We start from the raw sequence: 11,921 nt of genomic DNA on the forward strand, positions 1-11,921 counted from the left end.
ACATTTACTTGATTATCATTGTTACACTGCATTTGCTACACTCCACAAGCCTCAAACCTATCGTGAGGCCTCCACTGACCCTTTATGGAAGATTGCAATTAAAGAGGAACTTGATGCATTAACCAAAAACCATATGTGGGACCTGGTTACTCTCCCTCCTAGACAGTCTGTGGTTGGTTGTAAGTGGATCTACAAGATTAAGACTCGCTCAAATGGGTCCATTGAGCGTTATAAGGCTCGTCTTGTTGCAAAAGGCTTTACACAGGAGTATGTGATTGATTATGAAGAGACCTTTGCTCCAGTTGCTCGCGTCTCATTTGTTTGTGCCCTCTTGGTTGTTGCTGCTGCTAGAAAATGGGATCTTTTTCAGATGGATGTTAAAAATGCATTCCTTAATGGGGATTTGAGTGAAGAAGTTTACATGCAACCTCCTCCAAGTCTCTCCATTGAATCAAACAAGGTTTGTCACCTTCGACGTGCACTGTATGGTCTTAAACAAGTTCCTCGAGCTTGGTTTGCAAAATTTAGCTCTACCATCTTTCACTTGGGTTACACTGCCAGTCCTTATGATGCTGCCTTATTTCTTCGTCGTACTGATAAAGGCACCATTTTACTTCTCTTCTATGTGGATGATATGATGATAACTGGTAATGACCTTAGTGGCATACATGAACTCAAGGATTTTCTCAGTCAGCAGTTTGAGATGAAAGATCTTGGACACCTTAGCTATTTCTTAGGTCTTGAAATCACTCATTCCTCAGATAGTCTTTATATTACTCAAGCCAAGTATGCCTCTGACCTTTTGTCTCATGCTGGACTCACTGACAGCAACACTGTTGACAACCCAGTTGAGCTTAATGCGCATCTAACTCCCTCGGGGGGGAAACCATTGTCTAATCCTTCTCTTTACAGACGATTGGTTGGCAGCCTAGTCTATCTCACAGTCACTCGTCCAGACATTTCCTATGCTGTTCATCAGGTCAGCCAGTATTTGTCTGCTCTACGGTCGACTCACTATGCTACTGTTCTGCGCATTCTTCGATACTTGAAGGGTACTCTCTTCCGTGGCCTTTTTTACTCAGCTCAGTCTCATCTTGTACTCCGTGCATTCTCTGATGCTGATTGGGCAAGAGATCCTACTGATCGTAGGTCCACCACTGGCTATTGTTTTCTCCTTAGCTCTTCCTTGATTTCTTGGCGAAGTAAGAAACAAACCTTTGTGGCCCGCTCCAGTACTGAAGCAGAATATCGTGCTCTTGCTGATACCACATCTGAGCTCATTTGGTTATGATGGATTTAGGTGTGTCTACATCCTCTGCTACTCCTCTTTACTGTGATAATCAGAGTGTCATTCACATTGCTCACAATGATGTCTTCCATGAACGAACTAAACATATCGAGATTGATTGTCATTTCATCCGTTATCATCTTGTTCATGGTGCTCTCAAGCTCTTCTCCGTCTCCTCCAAAGATCAACTTGCAGACATCTTCACTAAGTCTCATCCTAAGGGATGCCTTCGTGATTTAGTTGACAACCTCAAGCTGGTTTCTCATCCACCTTGAGGTTGAGGGGGGCTGTTAACATATGTATTGTGGGATTGGCCCAATTAGGTTACTTACTTGTATAGCACACATTGTACTACTTGTACTACACTCATATTTGCTTATACAACACTCATATGCCTCTTATATAAAGGCACTCATGTATATTATTTTAGTCAGAAATACAATACAATTATTCAGTATTTCTAACACTCAGAAACTTGCTTATTTAATAGAACCTTGAGAAATGCTCTGTATTGATGATAATAATCAAATACCAAAGTTTTAAGTTGAGGAAGACTTGAGCGAATAAAGCAATATTACTGTGGCAAAGAAATTAAGAATCAAAACGCCAGCTTATATATTTTGTTGGGTAGCTAGACATTCAATAAACTAACTTCATTTCCCCATTCAGCCTCGCGTGATATAGATTTAATTATTTGTTTAAGGATCTAAACGACAAACTTCAAGTTGACCACAGTAATTTAGAAAGGCCTTCACAACGTTGTGTCCTTGGCTGCATGGCAAGTGAGAAAGCGTGTAAGAGATCTCGGCAAAAGTAAACAAATCTTGAAAATGAAAGTCGGTCCTCATGGGGAATAAAAATATAGGGTGATGTTTTGATGGTTACGTTGCTGGTCACCTCCGGAATTCTGGATAGGGTCTTCCTTGAGCAATGTTACGGATAATTTTTTATTATAATTTTTTGACACAGTGCACATGGATTTTATGGGCAAATATTTAACAACCGGTAATAACCGGTAACAACCGGTAATAATCTCTATTGATAATTCAGCAAATAGTTGGAGTATACAGATTTAAATTCAGAATGTCTCTATTGTAAAAACTTGATTTCTCCTATCCATTTTCTTAAAAAAACTGGAGAAGAATGAAATAAATTTAGTAAATAGAAGAATATATATATATATATATATATATATATATATATATATATATATAATCACGTTAAAATGGAGGGATGATAAGAAAACAAAGATTCTTATGAAATTGAAGTAATTTTTCGAGGGAACTAGGCCTCCTTAGAATTAAGATGTAAGAACAGAGAAAGAGAAACCAAGAGAGAGAAGAGGAAGAGAGCAATTTTCTTAACATTTCTGATATGCCTCTTTGCAATGAGCTAGAGCTTCTTACAGTACAATTTCCTTCCCAAATACAATCTGTTACAACAAGTATTAACTAACTAATTTATCCTAACTGTCAAGCTCAACACAATGCCAGCTCAGCAGCCAACGCTAACCACTGTAACAAACTACCAGCACTTATCAATTCAGGAGAACAGCTACTATCAACGCACTACTCTTGTTTAGAAATCAAGGGAACCTATTTCACGGTTAAAATTTATTTTATAAATTTGACAGTGTACTGAATATCATATTATTTAAAATTTTAAATGAACTAACATTGGATAAATTTTAAATTTGTAATATTTAATCTAAATCATTAAATTAATCAATTTCAAAATAAAGATTACATTTGGCATTTATTTGATTTTTTGTGTGATTTACATAGAATTTTTTAAGATCATTGACTTTCTAAAAATACCGTGTCCATTCATTGTGGTTCTTACAGCATGCCAGAATGGTGTATCTTCAATCATGCGGTGGAGGATGCTCTTTGTAAATGTATGCATGGCAAGTGAATGCTGTAAGTGCATGTGCGAACACAAATGTTAAGACATTGGTCACATCATGCATTTTATGATGTTGAGTGAAGTAGTGTTGAAAGTATGGCACCTGATCAAGATGGCGGAATCTCCAAGTTCATGTAGGAGAATGATAAAATTAGGTAAGGAATTATCGACAACACATCTGAGAAAACCTTACGTGCTGCATTTGAAGGCTTTGGTGAGCTTGTTGAAGGTATGTTTGCATTTCCATGCCTCATAAATGACGTGTTTCATTAGTATGGGTATACCCGTGCTGATGCACTGCTTCCTCAACAGTTAAAATTATCATGGACAAAATTTCAAAAAGGTCCAAAGGTTATGCATTTATAGAGTACACTACAGAGGAGGCTGCTAGTGCAGCACTCAAAGAGATGAATGGAAAGGTAAGTTTTCTTTTATTACGAATCTTCCTTGAATTTTTCTTGTGCTTAATGTTCAAGCGCGGGTTTGTTTCCTTTAGCTTTGGTTCATAATTGTAGATAAAAAAAAATATAACACTTTGAGTAAGAGAAAGGGTAATCTCTCTATTTTGCTCCTGGTTCTTGCAGATTATTAATGGCTGGATGATAGTTGTTGATGTTGCCAAGACTAATCCACCAAGATACAGCAGGGGTCGCCCCAGATAGGAATTTTGACAAGAGAACGATTACTGATGCAGTGTCTTCAAGGTCAAGCAAGATATTCAGGCTACTGCTCTCAAGGTGTTGGACTATTCTCATACTGCCACCTAAATTTTGTTCGATGAGTACGTGCAAGAGGCAAGAGCCTTTATCAGCTCCAGATCTTCAAGTGAAGCAGTAGTCGTTCTATAATGTTGCATGCTCTTAGAATGAGGAAATGAAATGCTCTTTACTCGGAGACGAGGAATACACCAGTCTTGAATTTTACTAAAGCATTGAAGTAAATGTTTTTTAATCCTGCCACATTGGAGTTTGGAGAGATGACATTTCACCCCAAAATTTGAAAGGAAAAAATATTTTAAAACATACATAATTAAAAATAGGAGTAATTTTACTCCCTTTCCTTAAGTTTGGGGAGATGACGCTCTACCCAAATTTGAAGAGAAAAAATACTTCCCTTTTTTACATCTATTTGATAAATTTTTGTTAAATTAATATAAAAAATGTTATATACTAACTCACCCTTTGCTTAAGGCCATGTTTCCAAAGTTATCCTCTATTTAAAAATTAAATTCTTTGTTTTAGAATTTAAATTAAAGTACATTTTAAAATTTTAAGTATGATTTTTTTTTCAACGGGTTATATATGGAGAGATTTGTCATTGTAGGTGTTTTGGTGCTTAATAAATATTGCATTATTATTTTAAATTTACCATTTATATTTTTACTAACCATGATTAAAATTTTGTAAAGAGTTTCTTAAGAAAATTTAAAATATTTTATTACTAATATAAATAAAAGGGGTGTTAATTTCTTCAAATCTGAAGGAAGGAGAGTGTAATTACAAAAATAATTCTATCAATATTTGAATTTATTGGACTTTATATATATATATATATAATATTTTCCTAATCATGCATGTTTAAATATTCTATGGGGAACAAAGTTTCTCTCTAAATTAGTTTGGAGAAAAACTCTTCAAACTTCTCATATCTCTTTTTTTTTTTTTGTGAATTTTGAAAATTTAACCATTTAATTTCATGTTTCTTATGTTATTAACATGCATATCAAATTTTATTTAAATTAGATGTTAATTATTATTCGATCAATAAACTTATTTGTTACACATAATTTGTGATCACAAAAATTTATAATTTTAACATTTGTTATAACATAGCAATTGATCTTTAATCTTCAAAATTTAAAGTTTGTTACAAAAATTTTGCAAGTGTGAAAGATATAATAAAAAAATTCAATCCAACAATTAGATTTTCAAAATTTACACTCAATATAAAGATGAATGATAAATTTGAAGAGTTTCTCTCCATGCTAGTTTGGAGATAAATTTTGTTCTTTTGTGGAGGGTTGAGGTCAACTCCATGGTCCTTTAATACAGAAATATATGATTAATTTAAGAGAAGTGCTACATTTGCAACATTTTCACCATATTTTCATAACAAATTATAGATGGTTAGTTATTATTGGTTTAAATTTGAATATAACATTGAGATTGCTTTTTTTTTTTCCCAACAATAACAACCAATAACAACCTGTCACTTAGAATTTGTTGGAATATTTTAAAAGCATTATTAAAATGGATTAAGAATCTGTTGGGTAGCTGAATAGTTGTATTAATAATACTATGCACAGGTTATCAAAATAATAATAATAATATCATGCACATCGCAGGTTCCCTCTTTTTTCCTTTTTAGGTGGTATGTTTTAAAGTTTGTTTAATTTTAGTATTGTATACTTAGTTCTTGGCGCACCTTTCAATTGGTTTAGTTCTAATATTTCACTTTGTTGCTGGCCAACCTCTGCCGTCAGCTTTAGATCCATTAGAGGATGAGTAAAGTTCATTTGAGTTAACTTAAATGTTATTTTCCTTGTTTTGGTTTTTAAATTTAACAACTAATGTTCTTATGCGATTCAAAAAAAAAATTATGAATGGTAGAAGATGAATGGTCTGGTTTTGTCTTTTGATCAAATGAAATGTGTGGCCTTTATTGCTTTTTATGGGAGAAACGTGTGAGTGTGACAATCAAAATGTGGTCCTTGAAATTAGATAGGTTTTAATTTTTTTTTTAAATTTTTAAGAGAGGAGTAGGTATAAGTTAGTAAATAATAATAATAATAATAATAATAATCTTAAAAAAGAAAAACTAAGCAACAATTAATGATTTTTTTTATTAAAAATTTAATGAATAAATTCATTTCAAATTACATAGATTTGATAAATAAAAACTATGATCATTAAAAAAAACCATTGAAAAATATGATTGTTGAAAATTTTAAAAACATTGAGTAAAGGAAGAATAAAGAAATATTAAAAAAAGAATAAAAGAAGATTAAATAATGAATGAAGAAATAATATTTTAATGTAATACAAAAAAAAAATAAAGAGTCTGTTGGAAAGTGAATTTGAAAAAGTAAGTATCTAAAAGGTAAAAGTTACTGCTTACTCTTCAAACAGTATAAATATTTGGAGAAACTATTGGAGATTTTCTTAGAATTGGTTGGGTGTGGTTATACTTATTCTTAAATATGTGATAAGATGATGTGGCATATTGAGATTGGAGGGAAAAAACATGAGTTTTACATCACATCCTTACAGAATTTAATCTCTTATGTTTTCCCTTGTTTTGGTTTTAAATTCAACAAGTACTATTCTTTCCATATATAATTCAAAAAAGAGTACAAATTTGGTAAAGATGGGGTCTAAAACATATGTTTTACATCATCCAATAAGAGATTGTCACTTTAACATTTTACTTAAAATTCAATACATCTTATCACACCTAATAACATCTCAATAAGCTCCAAATTTGGTTGGATTCATATATGGGTATTAGAATTGATTGGGTGTAGTTGTGATTATTCTTAAATATGTAATAAGATAATGTGACATGTTGGGATTAGAGGAGTAAAACATGGGGTTTACACCTCATCCTTATAAAATTTAATCTCTTCAAAAAATCTCAAGTAAATGACAAAATTGGTTCCTATCCTTTACACCATATTTCAATTTAGTCTTTAACGGTTTAAATGTGTCAGTTTAGTCTCTAACCTTTCAGGATTGTGTCATTATAGTCCCAGCTATTAAGTGATTGATGGAAAAACCTTACATGACTAACATACATATTTAAAATATTAATTTTTTTTTTCCAACTACACTGCCACTTATTCTTTAATTAAAAATAAAAAAATTCAGCCAACTAAATCACAAAAATGCACCTAAGACTAAGAATTGGGATTTGAATTCCTAGTCCCAACTGTGAGAAAAAACAAAGAGGGGGAGTGTAGGAAAATGATTGAAGAACTTGAGATGCCCAGCCAATGGCAATAGCTACCCACCCATCCGACAGTGAGGCAACCCACCCATCCAACGACAAAAGACCAAGCTCAAACATCCATTTATCATTGGGTTTCTGGGTTTTGATGATTTTTTTTTTTTGTTTCTTTGGTTTAGTTTGGGCTTTTTATTTTTTATTTGATCTAGTATTCCATTGCTTGCTAAGCCAAGGAAACATTGGAGATGAAAGGTATTTTCTTTTGTTTTGGTAGTGTGGTTTTGAAGACAATTTTGGGCTAGTGTTTAATTTTATGTTCTTTATTTTTGTTGTTTATTCCGACCCCTCTCAAACAAAGGATGTAAATTGGGATCCAAAGAATTGAACATCCTAGCATTATTAGCAATGTCTGAATCTCTGTTGCCTTATTCATTGTCGACCATCTTTGCCAAAGCACATAACTTGTATGAAATGGAATGGTATTTGGGTTGAAGTTATGATTCTAAATGTCTCATCTAAAGAGACTGTGAAAATGAATAGAAATACATAATAAATTTTAAAAAGAGAGAAAGAAGAGTTTTTGATACGTGTTTAAACATACCCACCTAGAGGAGTTTGAGTGAAAAATTCAAAAGCAGTCTCAACTTCCATAGCCAAATCATTCTTCAAGAAAAACAAAAATCAATCGCAATAATTTCATTGAATTTCTAGGGAGCCAACATGAAGTTAGTAAGGATAGGAGAGAGAGACTTGGTGGCGCTAGAAAAGAGATCATAAGGATGAGGGAGAGGAGGGATTTTTTTTTTCAAAATAACATCAATTTCCAAAAAAATTTGTTAGTTAGCATCATTTACAAATTATTTAAGAAACTGACATCTCGAGTTTGTAAAATAAGAGTTCACTGTAGTAACTCGAGTATCGAAAACTCGATTTCAATGAAAATTTAGGTCGAACTCGAGTTCCACAAAAGACAAACCTAGCAAGCTTAAGAAAGCAGAATCAAACCAAAAACCCAATCACAAACCCAAGCTGCATTGACGCTTGCCGCCGCTCCAGTGGAGGAGAAGAACATGCTAGAGTTTTGGAGAAGAAGAAAAGCTGGAGGAAAAGATCCAATCCGATCAGTTCTAGGGTTTTTGATTGGGTTTTGTTCTTGAGGCCTAGAAGGATCAGTTTTTATTTTGGGTTTTATTCTTGGGGCTTTGGAAGTTTGAGAAAGGAGAGTGCAAGAAGAAGAACACGCTGGATGTTTGAGAAAGGAGAAGAGCAGTGGGATGGTAGGAGCAGAATGATGGAGAAAGAAAAAAAAATGAAGGAAGAAGGAAAGCAAAGCATAGGAAAAAATTGCAACTAGGTGGAAAAACAAAGAAATCGAGTCTCTTAGTATCGTGTTCTAAGAGCAAAATCGAGTTTCTTGAGCTCGAGATATTAGTTTTCTAAATAGTTTGGAAATGTTTCTAACTAACGAAATTGTTTAGGAATTGGTGTTAGTTTGCAATTTTTCCTGGAGAGGAGATAGAGATGAGTTTGGTTGATGTTGATATTTCACGTGTCTCAGTTTTAATTTAGTTTTTTTTTTTTAATCTAATGTGGCAGTACAGTTGGTAGTTGATATGATATGAAAAATATTTTTTTTATTGTTCCATTTGACACGTTAGCTTTTTCCATCAAAAGGATAACGTGGGAGACTAAATTGACATGACATTGCAAAGGTTAGGGACCAAATTAACTCAATTGAAAGGTTAGACACCAATTTGAAATATGGTATAAAGGAAAGAGACCAATTTTGTAATTTAACCAAAAATCTAAAAGCATTGTAGGTATATAACATCTAGAACTTCTTTCTAATTTTAGATAAAAAAAAATAAAAAAAATGAAACTTTTTCCTGAAGATAACATTTAATAAACGCAACAATAACATAAACATAAACAAAAAAAAAATATTATTGTTCTTGTAAACATATTTTTCTTTCTCCAAATATATACCTTAGAAAATAAAAAATAAAAAATAATAATTCTATCTATATGTGAATTTATTTAGGCTTCTTACAAATTAATTTATTTAATATATATATACACACACACACATATCCATACAAGATGCTTCCAAAGCTGCATCTAGAGCCATTAGGAGCTAAGTAAAATCCACATTTGAGTTGAATTTATTTATGTTCTCCTTTGTTTTGGTTTCAACTTCAACAACTACTCATTTCTTATATAATTAAAAAAAAAAATCTAAAAAGGTTATTAGGACCAATTGACTATGGCCCCAAAATATAGGGACTTAAATGGTATATATTTTTACCTTTAAAAATTTAAGGCTTTACTTGTTACTTCTAACATTATAGGATTTTATTTGGACTGCCCCAAAATTATAGGATATAAAAGTTAAATTTATAATAACAAAAAAGAATGAACATCGTACGTGGGTTTGTAATAGAATTTACCAAACTCCTTCTGCCTAAAAAATACAATGCATTAGTATTCCCACACTAGAGACCTTTCTTAGTTGATGGCTTGATACAAATTTTTTTCAAAATGATTTGAACTAAAATTCATCCATAAAAAAAAAAAATAAATAAATAAATAAAAAGGTTAGAAGAATACAAATCCCAAATACATAAAAACACACAATGTTCTTCCAAAGTCTAAACTATTAAAAGGAAAAATTATTATTTTGCCCTATTAAAAATAACCAAATCACAAGTATTAAATGTGTCCTTTCTTACCTTCCCCAACCGCAGATGACCCAACGTAGGTGAAAAAAGCAAGATAATGAAATGTGTCACAATTAGCATTAGACCCTAGTAATTTGAAACCTATGATACAATGACAATCTAAGAATAAAAAATCAACACATTGTAAAAACTAAAAAGAGATAAATAACACATATTACAGTGGGGCACATGGCATTGACTCCTAGTTCTTTGAATTATGTCCCATTACTCAGAATAAAAGAGTACATGTTCATATGAAACAGAGTAAGCAAATGCTCACCATCATGGATTGAATTCCCAGAGTATAAACATAAACATAAAAAAAAAAAATATTGTTGTACTCATAAACATATTTTGATTTTTAGAAACACAAACCCTTCAAAAGATATTAAAAAAAAAAATTAATTCTATCAGACCATTACGATTTTCACAAATTAATTTATTGATTATACAATCATTTTGATATTTTCCACTAAACATCAATGATTTAATTTAGAAATGGAATTACAATCAAGCATATGGGCATTAAAAACAATTTGGTTAATTTTGTAGTTATCCTTTTAACCAATTAATCTTGGCTAAATTAATCCCACTAAGGTTTGTTGAGTCATAGTTATCACTTATCACTTTCTTTTAGTTCTTATGGGTGGTTTTGTAATACCATAGAAGAACTTCTAGGATTGGAAGTTTTGAGAAAATATATAAAGCTATCAGTTTGGGCTATTGGTCCTGTACTTCCTCAAGCCATGATTTCATCTCCCACTAAATCTATGATACACGTATTATCGGCCAAAAATTTTGGAAACAAAAAAAAAAAAAGCTTAGTCTTCTGTAGAACAAAGTATAGAATGACTGAACTAGCACTAGGAGGTTTCAGTTCTAAAACACAATTGGTGCTTCCCAAATGATCATGGAACTTGCTATTGCTTTGGAAGAGAGTGGAATGCCATTCATTTGGATCATTAGGCCACCTATTGGTTTTGACATAAATGATGAATTCAGAGCATACTTGTTACCAGACGGATTTCAAAATCGATAAGGAAAACCAAATGGGGCTTGCTAGTGAATAACTGGGCACCATAGTTGGAAGTTCTGTCACACAAAGCGATTGGAGCATTTCTTAGCCACTGCTGGGTGGAATTTAGTGATTGATAACCTAAGCCAAGGAGTGCCAATCATAGGTTGGCCATTGGCTAGAGAAAAGGCACATGGCGAATAAAATCTCTTGATTTTTATTGCCATGAAATTAATTTGTCATCTTCATCTAGAATTTTGACAGGAAACAAAGTGACATATAACATAAGGTTCATTTAGAATAGCTCATTTTCATGGCTTGTCTTTCTTTAAAAAAAAAATAAAAAAAGCAATGGTAAAAGTACAACTCTTCTTTCATCATACTTACTAATATACATTCTATACACACAGCGTCCATTTGAGAACAGTTTATTTAGTTAAAATTGAAATTTTTTTGCTAAAAATACTGTAGATAAAGCTAAAAGCTAGCTGAAATAGTGCAATAAGGCCCATAAATAATACCAAAAAGTGCAATAGGACCCATGAATAGTAGCAAAAATAAGCTAATTAGTAAATAAATAAAAAAATTGCATTTTTCAGCTAATGCCAAACAAAACCACAATGTCCATAATTTCATGCACAATGTCCACATTTTATTGATATCCACCTAAGTGATAGAGTCAAGAATTTGTGTGTGAAAAATGGGGGGGGGGGGGGGGGGAGTAAAAAATGAGTGATAATAAAGTTTGATTTTTTCTTCTTTTTGTTTATACCGTTTTCTTATCATATATCGTAGATTTGAAACCAAAATACTTTAAAAACAAATCAAGATGCAAATGAAATATTTTGTAACTCAATATTTGTATAATAAAATTAGAGGTAGTTACACTCCCATCCTTTAAGGTGTTGGGAAATGACACTTCACCTTAAACCTTAAGGGGGGAGGGGAATTCCCTTTTTGACATCCATTTGATCAAACTCTATTAAATTAATGTTAACAATGTTGCGTACTAACATATCATTTGCTTGAGGGTAGGTTTCCATAATTATCC

Source organism: Castanea sativa, chromosome 11 (genome assembly GCF_040712315.1).
Source record: "Castanea sativa cultivar Marrone di Chiusa Pesio chromosome 11, ASM4071231v1".
Lineage (NCBI taxonomy): Eukaryota > Viridiplantae > Streptophyta > Magnoliopsida > Fagales > Fagaceae > Castanea > Castanea sativa.